Genomic DNA, 13,925 nt, shown 5'->3' with positions numbered 1-13,925 from the left:
ATATTCTGATGTTGCTATCTAAGTAGTTTACTGCTCATGCAATTACTATTATTGCCACCACCATTATTACTGCTATTAACAAGAATAGCAGTAGCTTCCATCAATTTGGGAGTGTTTACTATATGCAGAATCTTGATATTTAAAATCATTATTTCAAGTTCCCCCCAACAACCTGTGACTGCTACTAGGTCTAATCTAGAGATGAGGAAACTGAATTTTGGAGAAATTGCTTCCTTCAGATCAAGTTGTATTAAATGGCACAACCTGAATTGAGCAGCGTTGACTATCTCCAAACCCCATGCTTTTTGTTGCTGTTGTTCTTAAATATATTGCACATATCAAGCTCCTGTGGTGAAGGAAGGAAGGAGGCAAGAAGAATGCCAAGGAACTAACCTGTGCACCTGGTATTTCACAGAGGACCAAGAATATTTTCATTCTTCACCCTTCTGCTCAACTGAGTATTTGGGTAGAGAAGACATTTTCTTTCCATTACTAAACTCTACTTGTTGTTTACCTTTTCTCAGCCCCTTTGCTCTTGGTGGTGAGATCAAACATGTCCCCCAACATTTGTGGTATATTTTAAAATGTCGTCCTTGCCCCATTATAGCATAGTGAGGGAATGTTCAGTTTTGAAGAGAATGAGAATCTTAAGCACCCTTTTTCTAACAAATGTGTTCCTCTCTAAAACAGAAGGATCGTCTAAATGATAAATTCAACTGTGCTTGATTTTGGTGATATTAACCAAGAAAAAAATCTTCTGAGATAATTGGCCATAAGTCTTTCTTCTTTTTGCTGTTTTGCATATTTATGCAAGATCCTTCTCTGACGATTTCAAAGCTGAGGCCAATTAATATTCATTTAAAAGTATTCAGGCTCATGTCTTCTTATATCTACTTCTGTAATGTTCAACATTTCTTATTGTGATAAATGTATGACCCTGCATACACATATAAACCTTTCTGTCCATTTTACTTGTTGATTTTTGTCTGTGATAAATATAGAAGTCACCATGTAAAGATGGAAAGAAGAATGTGCCTATAAACCATCATTAATTTAACAATGTCTAGGAACTGGCTGCCATATCCCAGCGAGGTGCTGTGAACAGCAAAAGCAAACAGGTTTCTGCACTCATTGGACATAGGTTGTGGGAGCAGTATTCTATGAATTTTTTTTCGATTTGCTTTCCCCCACTCGGCCTCTCTTGGTCTATTTATGCTTATGGAATAATGGTGGCAGAGGACTCAGTGAGACTGAATTGTATGAAACTTAATTCTGAGCTCATTCTGAACCTCAGCTTTTCCATTGGTGAAATGGGGTGATCATACCTTCTCCATAGGCTAGTTGTCGGATTACGTGAAATACTATATGTAAAGAGACCGCCATGGTGCTTGAAGCAGAGGCACTTAACATTAGCTTTTTTTTTTTTTTTTAAGATTTTTTAATTTTATTTCATTTGACAGACAGAGAGATCATAAGTAGGCAGAGAGGCAGGCAGAGAGAGAGGGGGAAGCAGGCTCCCTGCTGAGCAGAGAGCCTGATGTGGGGCTTGATCCCAGAACCCTGAGATCATGACCTGAGCCAAAGGCAGAGGCTCAACCCACTGAGCCACCCAGGCACCCCAACATTAGTTTTTTTTTTTTTTTTTTTAACCACCATCTCTGTTTTTGTAACATCTGAGCCTCTGCCATCACATATTATCCTCTGTGGAACTCTTGCCTATGAAGTCTTGAGGTAAGCACCTATGGATTCTAGCAGGGAAATACATGGATTTGGGATTAGAAAAATGAGGTGCATGCAGGCCAGAAACAAGGGCATCAGGGGACCACCTTTCTGAGAATTGAGGGTCCTCAGCACTACGAGGTATTTTGTGTTGCCATGTTATGGAGGTAGAGTTTGCCATCTATATTTTAAAGATACTGGCAAATTAAAGTCTTCATTAAGCTAAATGGTAAAAGAAGGAAACCATTAATCACAAGAAAAGAAAAAAAAATCACAGGACTAAATACCTAGCTTTAATAGAAACAAATGAGTTTTTTCTCTCCAAGTAGTTTTCTGGATGTTATAGCAGATACCAGAAAGCCATGTATGTTTGGCACACAGTTTATGTTCAATATATATTTGCTGAACAAGCAAACAAAAATTAATAAACTCTTCCCTTGATTAAATAAAATTGTGAAAGTCCCCCTAGAAATAGTAATTACAAGAGGTAGCCAAATCAGTTCATAGTTTTGTATTTGACTGATACTGGTGAGTGTTAGAAGTCTGTACTAATTCTGCTTGAATTAAAACTTCAGAAGATACATGTTGGTTTTCAGAGCTGTCAATTCAAGAGTATATAGGCAGTGAATTTTCTGCAGAGAAAAAACATCACTACCTTACTCAATTAAAATTTTTCAGAGATATTCTGCCCCAAATTTCGTATTCTGATCTACAAGGACAGTGTAATACCTGAATGGACTAACAGGATTTCATTCTATTATCATGCAGTCCTTGTTGTCTGGCAACATTAATCAGAATGTGTTACCTTGCAAAATGAAGCATTACCCATTGGCTTAGGAAGTCCCCCAAACATGATTAATTCATTCATAGCTTTTAAAATGCTATGTCGAGTTGTCCTTTAGTTTGTGATTTAAAATTCTTATCGTAGTTTATTCTGGTTAAAAGTCATTTTCTCATGAAAGATAAATGTGAAATGTTCAATGGCTTCACGTCTCCTCATTCTATGATCTCATATGACCATGTAGTTCAGATAAGATTTAATTTGGTTGGGTAATTATTTAGAAAAAGGAAAGTGTCTAAGAAAATGCAATTGAAATTGCATTTGAATTGAAATGATGGACCTCTAGGAATCCTACAGAACATCTAGTCCAAACCTACATTTCAAGATTTAGAAAACTGAAAAACAGAAAGAATGAGTTTTTAGTTCAAGGTTGTTTACCTTGACTGGGAAACCACTGTTTTACCAAATCATGATGTTTTTGTCCTTAGGGCTACTTCTCTTTCAGATAAATTTATGTAAGTTTACACATATGCTTAACCTTGACTTTGTCATATTTGTTTCTTCCTTAGTATATTTACTTTCTCATAGTTAATTGATTGGTATCCCTGTCTTCCCATGACCTGTGAACATTCTAACATGAAATGCTTTAAAGAAGAAACTGAAATAGCGATAGTTATTTAGGAGAAAGGTTAACATCTGATATCCATCAGCCTGTTGTTAATAAGACCGGACTAGGCTTTGTTCCATCCCTGAAACCACTCCTCAGATCTTCCTCTAGTCTTCTTAAAATACCATACGACACTCATGCAATGACAAAATAGCATTGCCTTTGTGTGCATTTATCCTTAAAATTCTCCCAATATTTGATCTATAACTGAGGTTTCCCCCTTTCCTTAACAGTCATTAAATAAAAATATAAACCTTTTTATTGTTATGGATTTAGGTATCTGTATCTGTATACTCTTTCTATTTTATATGCAGCCCCGTTTAGAGAAAGAGCAGAACAAACACATGGAAAATAAAATGACTTATGTGTTTGATAACCAAAAAAGTCATTCCCATGGAATGGGAAGATGGGCGATAAACATTAGTAGATCCTATCTTAATCAGATAAAACTGAGACTCTGCCAGACAATTTTGCTCATAATGATAATTGACCACAACTCTGTTTTTGTTAAATAAAAGTCATTTCCCTAAGTAACATAGTTTATGGCAAATGTGGTAGAGCCATAAAAAAAAAAAAAAAAAAAACAGAGGGACACTAAATTGTTGCTTGTTTTTGTCACAGACAAAATACCATGACAATAATGTCCCTTATCACTGCATCTAGGGAAGTCTTATCTTGGCACTTAAAAAAATTATTGACTTAGGATTTTTTGATATGTGTTCTTCTTTTTAAAAAACGTGTACCATAGTGCCTGCCATTTAAATGCTCTTGGCTTCAGTTTCCTCAACTGTGAAATTAATGGGTTGATATTGATATTCCTAAGGTTACTTCCAGTTGTAAAAGTCAGATTCTATTATTTAGGTATATCAAATAAAACCATTCCTCCTTGTTGAAATACAAGTGTGTATGTATTCAAAAGTTCTATCCATATTGTGCTGATTTATTCATTCAAATTTTACCAAGTGTGTACTGCTTGCCTGACAATTTCATGCAGGGGTGTAAATCAAGGATAGGCAAACTATGGTCCCCAGGTTTAATGTGGCTTGCTGCCTATTTTTGTGAATAAAGATTTTTAGAGCTTTGCCATACAATTTTGGGTGCTGTGTATGGCTGCCTTCACATTACAGCACAGAGTTAACTAGTTGGAGAGAGCCTATTGCCCACAAAACCTCAAATATTTACTGTCTGGTCTTTTACAGAAAAAGGTTGCAAAACCAAAATATACGTTTATGTATATACTCATTTTATTGAATCTGTCACTGATTTTTATCGATTACACTATAATAAGCATTTTTGTTGTAGGTGTTCTTGGATGTGTGTGTGTGTGTGTGTGTGTGTTATGTATGTTTGTTTTTGTGGCAGTAAGTTGAACCTTTGCTTTGTTCATTTTTCAATCTATTTTTCTGTTCCATGCTAATATTTCAATTGATTTTTTTCATTATGTAAACAATTGGCAACTGGCCATTGAACTTAGAAGCCAGTAATGTATGGATAACAGTCTTGATGCTATTTAAAGATGACTGTGAATAACCTTAAATAAAACTTGTGTTTTTGTCCATGAAAACACTATCAATGGATTGAAAAGATCACATGAAAAAATGTTCATCATCATTAGCCATCTGGGAGATTCAAATCAAAACCACATTGAGATACCACCTTACTCCAGTTAGAATGGCCAGAATCAACAAGACTATAAACAACATGTGTTGGAGAGGATATGGAGAAAAGGGAACCCTCTTATACTGTTGGTGGGAATGCAAGTTGGTGCAGCCACTTTGGAAAACAGTGTGGAGATTCCTTAAGAAATTAAAAATAGAGCTACCCTATGACCCTGCAATTGCACTAATTGGTATTTACTCCAAAGATACAGATGTAGTGAAAAGAAGGGCCATCTGTACCCCAATGTTCATAGCAGCAATGGCCACAGTCACCAAACTGTGGAAAGAACCAAGATGCTCTTCAACGGATGAATGGATAAAGAAGATATGGTCCATATATAAAACAGAGTATTATGCCTCCATCAGAAAGGATGAATACGGGGCACCTGGGTGGCTCAGTGGGTTCGGCTCAGGTCATGATCTCAGGGTCCTGGGATCGAGTCCCACGTCAGGCTCTCTGCTTGGCGGGGAGCCTGCTTCCTCCTCTCTCTCTCTCTGCTTGCCTCTCTGCCTACTTGTGATCTCTCTCTGTCAAATAAGTAAAATATTTAAAAAAAAAAAAGGGTGAATACCCAACTTTTGTTTATACATGTACAGGACTAGAAGAGAATATGCTGAGTGAAATAAGTCAAGCAGAGAGAATCAATTATCATATGGTTTCACTTACTTGTGGAGCACAAGGAATAACAAGGAGGACATGGAGAGATGGGGAGGAGAAGTGAGTTGGGGGAAATCCGAGGGGGAGACCAACCATGAGAGACTATAGACTCTGAGAAACAAACTGAGGGTTTTGGCGGGGAGGGGGGTAGGGGTTTGAGTGAGCCTGGTAGTGGGTATTAAGGAGGGCATGTATTGCATGGAGCATTGGGTATGGTGCATAAACAATGAATTCTGGAACACTGAAAAAAAGTAAAATAAAATGGAAAACAAAAAGGTGTTTTCAGCACATATCTCTAAGCATTTGCACTAGACTATTTTTGTTGAAATCAGAAGAGAATATACAAGTTATAATTTGTCATAGATTATTTTTACATTGATATTTATAGTAGTTCTGGTAGACAGAAAAATAAATTCTGTTTGATAAAATAGAGGATATTTAGACTGCTCTTTTCATTTAAGGACCATTGTCCATTTTTTCTTTGTTTTTGTTCCTCAATTTGGTGTGGTGGAGAGAGGGGAGAATGGAGAAAAAGGAGAAAATGGCAGGAGCCATCCTAGTCTGAGGTGCATAAGGAAAGGCTCTGCTTTAGTTAACATTTAGGTCTGATGGTTGCTTATACTCTACGGTTCCCCTCATCTCCTCAGGAAATTAGACTTAATACAATTTTTACAGTTGACTGTATTAAATGAAAGGATGATTAATGAAGATGACATTTCCCCTGATTGTTGTGCTCTTTAAAAAGATATTCTCCACGAAGAGCTCGCATTTCTAGGCTCCAGATGGAGGTGACATTCTTGGGGAAGAAATTGAGTTGAACTCTGTTTCACTAACTACATTTCCAGGTAAAGATTACTATCTTGGTGCTTCTTGTCAGACTCATCAGAAGAGATAGGTTTTCTTTGAAGTACAGCACTCATCAGTTTTGAGTACTGAATTACATGACCCCCTTCTCTCTCTCTTTCTTTTTTTAAAGTTCACTGAAGACACTAACATTCTGAATTGTTTGAAAAATTCCAGAAAACTTTTGTTGGAGAAGCTTCAAAGGTTTCAATAGTCTTAAATTGGTGATTTAGGACATGAAGATCTAAAAGCAGACAGGGTTCACATCCCACAAAGGTACCTTTCAGTTCACACAAGCAGAAGGACTAACCAACCTCTCTAGTCTTTTAGGGATTTTGATATTCTTGTCTCTTGGAACTGGCATTCAGCTATTTTTGCTAATCACCATCATATAACAAAAAAACTTAAATCTGTTCTGGAGTTATTGGAAGCTAAGTGGGCCAGAAATCATGCTAATCTAATTGCAGTGTGAACTTATAGATACAGAAGTCAACATTGATTTTGTACCAGCGGGCAAGGTAGTCTAGAAAAAAAGGAAACTGTCTTAATTTCCTCCCTGAACAAGCAGATACCTTGGTTGCTGGGCCCGGACAGTTTGTTAGTTTTTAGTTATTGAGTTTCTCATACATATAAACCACTGCATGTATTCTCATGGAGCTCACAGTCTAAGGGAGCCCTAGAGGCCTAGTCTGAACCCTTTGAAGGGAGGACAGATCCACCTTGAGGACTGACTTGAGGACCTCAGACTATGATTCTAGTGAGAGCTAAAATATACTTTTGAGGGGACAAATCTGAAAAAGAAATTTAAGGAAGATACTACAAATGAGGCAGACTGAGAAGCAGAAATTAGGTATGAGGTCACAAGGATATACCAGAATCATTGGCCATATGGCAGCCTTTGGTTTGGATAATAAGATAGAGAGATGGGCCAGGGCCAGTGGAGAGGGCTGTGTGTGTGTGTGTGTGTAGAAATCTTTCAGAGCACTGACCTGTCCAGGAAGAACTCACCTTTTTATTATTACAGAATAATCCAAGGGAAGAACCTCTGAAATAAAATTTCGACTCAATCACAGTAAACTGTAAGGAAATAGCTTTATTATTTTTAAGTCTTTGTTGTGGTATCTCAATTTGGGATTTCCACGGTATTGCCCAATAGTGACCTCTTAGGAATAATCTTAACAATTCATGCCATGGATTTGTAATTAGAACATAGCGTGTTTTCACATTCATTATTGCATCTGAGGTACCTTAAAATAGTTTGTGCCCACCCAGGTAAAATGTTTTTCTTGCAATTGCATTTAGACTGTTGGTTAGTTAAGCCTTTCCCTTTGTGTTGTGAAAAAATCAACTCTCTTTTAATGCTGTAAGTACGTGATCACAAACCTCAAGTTGCTAGAGTTGAAAATGAATCTTCTTTAGAAACATTTGTTTGCCATTCTGAATAGGAGAAATGACATCTCTTTTCCATTCTCTTCATTGTTAGTTACCATCAGGGCCTTGTCTCATTGCAATGAGAAAGTATGGATCAGCAAGATCCATAATTAGATTTAGAAGGATACTACTCAGTATTAGGATCTGCTGAGAATATAAAGGGATTCAAAGAGAAGACCTGTCTGTTTATGGAGATGAATACATTTCCTCAAATACATTTTCATATTTCTACAACCTGGATAAATCTGATTACAAAAGAATCTCACCAGACACAATTAAAATTTCTTTTATCACTTAAAGCTATCATTTAATTGATGAGGTGCTTTGTAATTGAGGGTGTTTGAGACCTAAGAAAAGATGATTTTTAAGATTCTTTGACATTTTCATATTTCAGAATAATCCGCCCTTTTGGATCTATTTAATTTCAAACCATAAGTCTGCAAAGCTTTCCGTTCTAACCCTGGTGAAGCAATCTGGTAAAATCTATTTTAAAAAGACTTCTGCTTGGCTACTTTATCCCCATTCAGTTTCTTTTTTTTTGTTTTTGACAGGAATGACTACCGTTTTTCTTAAGTTCTTCAAACCATCCTTAAAACTTCATTGTCAAAACATGAACTTTTGGTCTTGTTGGAATAAAATGGGCTTGCTCAAATTTTCTCCCACTATCCACCACACGAAACGATTCCTTAACCAATTTTTACTTTGATTAGTCTCATATAAGAAAATGATCTTTCATCTACTCCCATCTTCCATTTCTCTGCACTGATTCCTTCTCTTCTGATTTTGACTCTACCTTACACTCTCTTGTTACACAAAATTACACAAACTAAATTTAAAAGAAGAAAAAAAAATACCCTTGCCTTACCTTTATTTGTTCACAAGTTCCCTTTTCCTTTTATTTATCATGAACCTCTTAGAAAGATTAAATTCACTCACTGCTGCCCACATCAGTCCCTTAGATGTTCCTGGATGTACAAAACTCTGAATTTACCTTTTTGTGAAATTGCTCTCAGTGGTCAAGAATACTGCCCCGGTTACAGCATCTAATGATCTTTTCTCAAAACTTGGACTTTTGACACATATGGGGGTTATAGCGGTGACCTCCTTCACGCAATTGCTACTCCTGTTTCTCAGCATCACTATTTTGAGTCTATTTTTAGTTTTCAATATGGCTCAAGTTTCCAGATCACTCTTTGTCTCTTTTCACTTTAAAATTTCGCTCACTTTATTATCTTTGCTTAATCTCTGACATGCCAATACTGCCCAAAATATATCTCTCTCTGCTTCCTGGACATTGTCACTTAGATGGGTACTTCAGTCGTAAGGTATCCCACCTCTTAAAGCTGTCTTTGTTCTGTATATCCAGGAACCATGCGGGAGACTGCTTGTCACCATCACTTTTTCCCACCCTGTTACTAACTCAATATATCAACTGCAAACCCTCTAGATTTAGACATTTAGAAATGTCTTTTCCTGATCTCTCCTCTTTTTTTCCATTCTTATTACCATATCTTTAGCCCAGTTTCTCATTGTCGTTAAAAAACACATTTAATCTCCTTAGCCTATCTCAAAGCTGTTCAAATCCTATTTCTAAATCGACCTTTTCAGTGTATTCTCCCGATGCTTCTCCCCCATTCTTGCGACTGTGGGTCATATGTCCTCTCCTGAATCTTAAGGAATAAAGTGTTGAAAAGCTACTATTTTTATGCTTTTGATCATCTTCTTTCTCCTCTTTGCTATGCTTGTGTCTTCATGGCCTGGTAAAATTTTACCCATTTATTAATTCTAATACAATGTCCTCTTCTTTGTAAAACAAAACAAAACAAAACAAAACTTTTTTTTTTTTTTTTGTGCTTAGGCAGAAATAACTCTTCTCTTTGTGTCTCAGCTGTAACCCTTTTGTTTCTAAGTAACAGAAACTTAGTCACCTGAGATTAAATGGAGAGAGATTCACAGGGAAAGAAAATGTGCTTTACATACATATACCATTCGTATTATCTGACTATTGCTGTATAACAAACTAGCCTGAAACGTAGTGGCTTGAAACTATACATACTTATTATACCACAAATTGTATGGGATAGAACCTGATCATGGCTTAGCTGGATCTTCTCCTTTATGGTCTCTCAAAAGATTGCAACCAAAACATTAATCCAGGGTTTGTATTTTTATCTGAAGCCTTGAAGAAGAAAGGATTGACTTTGGAACTTTCTGAGCAACAGTGATGTTATCCGTGACAACATTTACAAATCAACAAAAGGCATGATCTTTTAAAGTCTTTCATCAAATAAAGTTCGGTGCTATTGTCTTTGATATACACTTGCGTTATTGAGGCTTAACACAGAGTTTGGTTTCATTCTGTGACATCGAAAAGTGTTCAAAATGAGAGCTAATAAAACTATGGTAGTAATATGGCCTCTTATGCTGTTTCTCCAATTTAGAATATTGTTGCTTAAGCACCTTTATATTTGGAATATTTACATGGACTAAAAACCTACTTCCTTCTTGAAGCCTACAGTGATCATTCAACATCTATTTATAAAATTTGTGTTATATATGAGCCAAAGGGATAAATATTATTGCTGCTATGAATATGACAGTTCCTGCTCCCCAAGGACTCTGTCCACTGGGGAAGACATCTTGGTAAACAAGATATAAAACCATTGGTAAATGTAGTGTATATTTATAAGAGCAAATCAGAAGTAACCTCTCTTTCCTTGAAGGTCTACAGTGTTTGTATTATAGAAATACTTGCCTTAAATTACTTGTTTTAGTTATTTTTTTTATGTGCTTCATGTCTTATGTTAGTAGTAAATTCCCGAAGAGCATGTAACTGAATATTGTTTCCTTCAAATCTCAGCTTAAGGGTCTCTTTCTAGTAAATATCCTTTCACTTCCCCCTTCATATACCTCATGTTCCCAAAGCATATGGCTATATCTCCATCTGTTTCTCTAGACAATAAAATTCTTTTTTGAAAAATTGAAGCATAATTGACATAAAGAATTGTTAGTTTCAGGTATTCAACATAATGATTTGATTTGTAGATGTTGTGAAATGATCACCACAATAAGTCTAGTAAACATCTGTCACCCTACATAGTTCCAATTTTTTTCCCTTGTGATGAGAACTTTCAAGATTTACCCATCCAGCAAGTTTCAAATGTGCAATATAGTATTATTAACTACAGTCACCGTGTTGTATATTACATTCCAATGACTGACTTATTTTATAATTGGAAGTTTGTAACTATAGGTCTCCTTTAGCCATTTTCCCCACCCCTTCCCCTTCCTTGGCAATCACCAACCTGGTTTTCATTTTGTTTGTTTTTTTGTGTGTGTTTTTTGTTTTGTATTCATGAGCTTAGTTTTTTAAAAAAATTATTTTAGGGGCACCTGGGTGGCTCAGATGGTTAAGTGTCTGCCTTTGGCTATGGTCGTGATCTCCACGTCCTGGGATCGAGCTTCATGTCAGTCTCCCTGCTCAGTGGGGAGTCTACTTCTCCCTTTCCCTGTGCCCCTCCCCTCCCAGTTGTACTGTCTTTGTTTCTCTCTTTATTTATTTAAAAAATAAATAAAAAATAAGTTTATTTGTTATAAAAATTTTTATTATGAAAAATTTATTATAAAAACAAATTTATTTAACATAAAAGTGAGATCATACAGTTTTCATCTTTCTTTGACCTATTTCACTAGGTATAATCCCTTCAAGGTCCATCCATGTTGTGCAAATGGTAAGATTTCATTCTTTCTTATGGCTGAATAATATCCAATTTTATATATATACAGTATTGTCTTTATCCACTCATCCATTGGTGGATACTTAAGTTATTTCAATATTTTGACTATTGTGAATAATGCTGCCTAGAACATCAGGGTGCATATATCTTTTTGAGTTAATATCTTCATTTTTTTCAGATAAATACCCAAAGGAATTACTAGCTCATAAAGTATTCTATTTTTAATTTTTTGAGGAGTTAGCATAATATTTTTCATAGTGGCTACACCAACTTACATTTCCATCAACAGTGCACAAGGGTTCTGTCTTCTCATGTCCTTGCCAATACTAGTTACTATTTGTCTTTTTGATGACAGCCATTTGACAAGTGTGAGGTGATACCTCATTGTGGTTTTGATTTGTGTTTCCCTCGTGATGAGTGATGTTGAGGATCTTTTCATGTGTCTGCTGGCCATCCGTATGTCTTTGGAAAAATGTCTATTCAGGTCCTCTGTTTTTAAATGAGATTGTTTTCTTCACTATTGAGTTGTATGAGTTCTTTATGTATTTTAAATATTAACCCCTTTTCAGATATATGACTTACAAATATTCTCTCCCATATAGTAGGTTCCCTTTCATCCCTTTCATTTGATGGAGACCATACTTTTTTTTTATGGAAAAAATAAGAATTTAATAAGAATTAAATTTCTTATCATTTTAATCATGAATTTTCTGATACTTGTACTAGGTCCTGGCTACTGAAAATGTGATTCTTGAATTGGCCACACTGGCATCACCTCTAAGTTTGTTAAAAATGTAGGCTCTTCAGTTGGTGGGTATTAAGGAGGGCACGTATTGCATGGAGCACTGGGTGTGGTGCAAAAACAATGAATTCTGTTATGCTGAAAAGAAATAAAAAAAAAAAAGAAATGTAGGCTCTTAGGGCACATGTGAGAGCTATTGAATTAGAATATGCATGTATCAGTCTCTCCAGATGAGTATGTGCACATGTAATTTAATTAACATTGTTGGAAGATATAAAGTATCACAGCATAGGATTTTTCAAATGTGTTTGAAAAGTCATCAATATGAGAATGTGAATCATTGAATTCGGGTTAGCATGATGGTTTGGTGATGGCAATGTGGTGGTAGGTAGTGATGGTGGTTTATGAGTTTGTAAAAATTCATGGTCCTTGGCCTCACCTCAGAATCTACAAAAATGCAATATACGTGTTTCTGTTTAACGCGTTGTACAAGTGATTTTTAGTCTTATAGAAGTTTGAGAAGATTCTAGGTGAAGTGTTCTACCTCTGGAGCCTGATTCCCTCAGTTTCCTCCTTTATAAAATGGGATAATGAGAGTACCCATCTCTTTGACATACAGATCTGTTAGGATTACAGGTGTTAACGTTACACATTGCTTGCTGCCTAGTCAGCATATGGTAATGTTAGCTGTTAACAGCTGTAACATATATTTGATGTTCAAATGCACATCTGCCTTATAAAGTTACTGGCAATAGTAGCCACACAGTAAATATTATTTTTACTTTATTTATTTGCTTCTTGTCTATTCTTTTGCCCAAACCGTAATTGTGATTTTTTTTCCTTTCTCTGTTTCTTCTCTGAGACTGTTTTTCTTAGTACTGTTTGCAATATCCTTCATAGTTTTTAGCATGAATTCCTTGATAAATTTGGTTACATGGAAAATTTGCTGATTTCAGTAATAAGAGAGATAAGGGGCAGCAGGGGCAAAAAAGGCAATACCATGACCCTGAGAGAAGAAGTGTGAGGAAGACAATATATAGATAATAAAAGGTTTTTTAGCCAGTTTGGGAAGATAGCCACAATTCAACAGGCCCTTAGAGTCAGCTGTAGAAAATGAATTTTCAAAGCCACCTTGTCATGGCAACTAAGGGTCTGGATTGTTCTTCAAATCTTCTGACTTCACGTGCCCCGAAATAAATTTCTCTGAAATTATTTTTAAAGCCCAAGTATTTCAATCCTAGAACTTTCATATTACTAAATGGTTAATTGTTTTAAAAATCAAGATTTCCAAATGGAAATAATTTGTGAGCACAGAGAAAGGAAAATTCAAGGTATGTTTTGGTAGAGCTTGGAAAGCAGTTTTATTAAAGCAGGAGGTTCAACTTTAAAAGAGTAGATTGAATTAAAATATGTCTGTTTGTATCACTTCCTTATTTGAAACATATGAATAGGTTAATCTTGCATTTGTAAGAAAATACGAACTCTGCTCTGCACCAGAAAGGTCTCTTGGAGGGATTCTTGCCTATATCTTTTCTGTCTTAGCACCAGCTACCTAGTTCACTACTCCAGCCAGGTCTTCCTGCCATTCCTTGAACACACTGTCTAGAACTTACCTGTTACATAGGTGGATGGATAAATGAATGAATAGTGGTTGAATGAATAGTGTAAAAATGAAATAATGTTTTGGTT

This window comes from Martes martes (genome assembly GCF_963455335.1).
Source record: "Martes martes genome assembly, chromosome: 8".
Lineage (NCBI taxonomy): Eukaryota > Metazoa > Chordata > Mammalia > Carnivora > Mustelidae > Martes > Martes martes.
Note: the sequence above shows the minus strand (reverse complement) of the source record.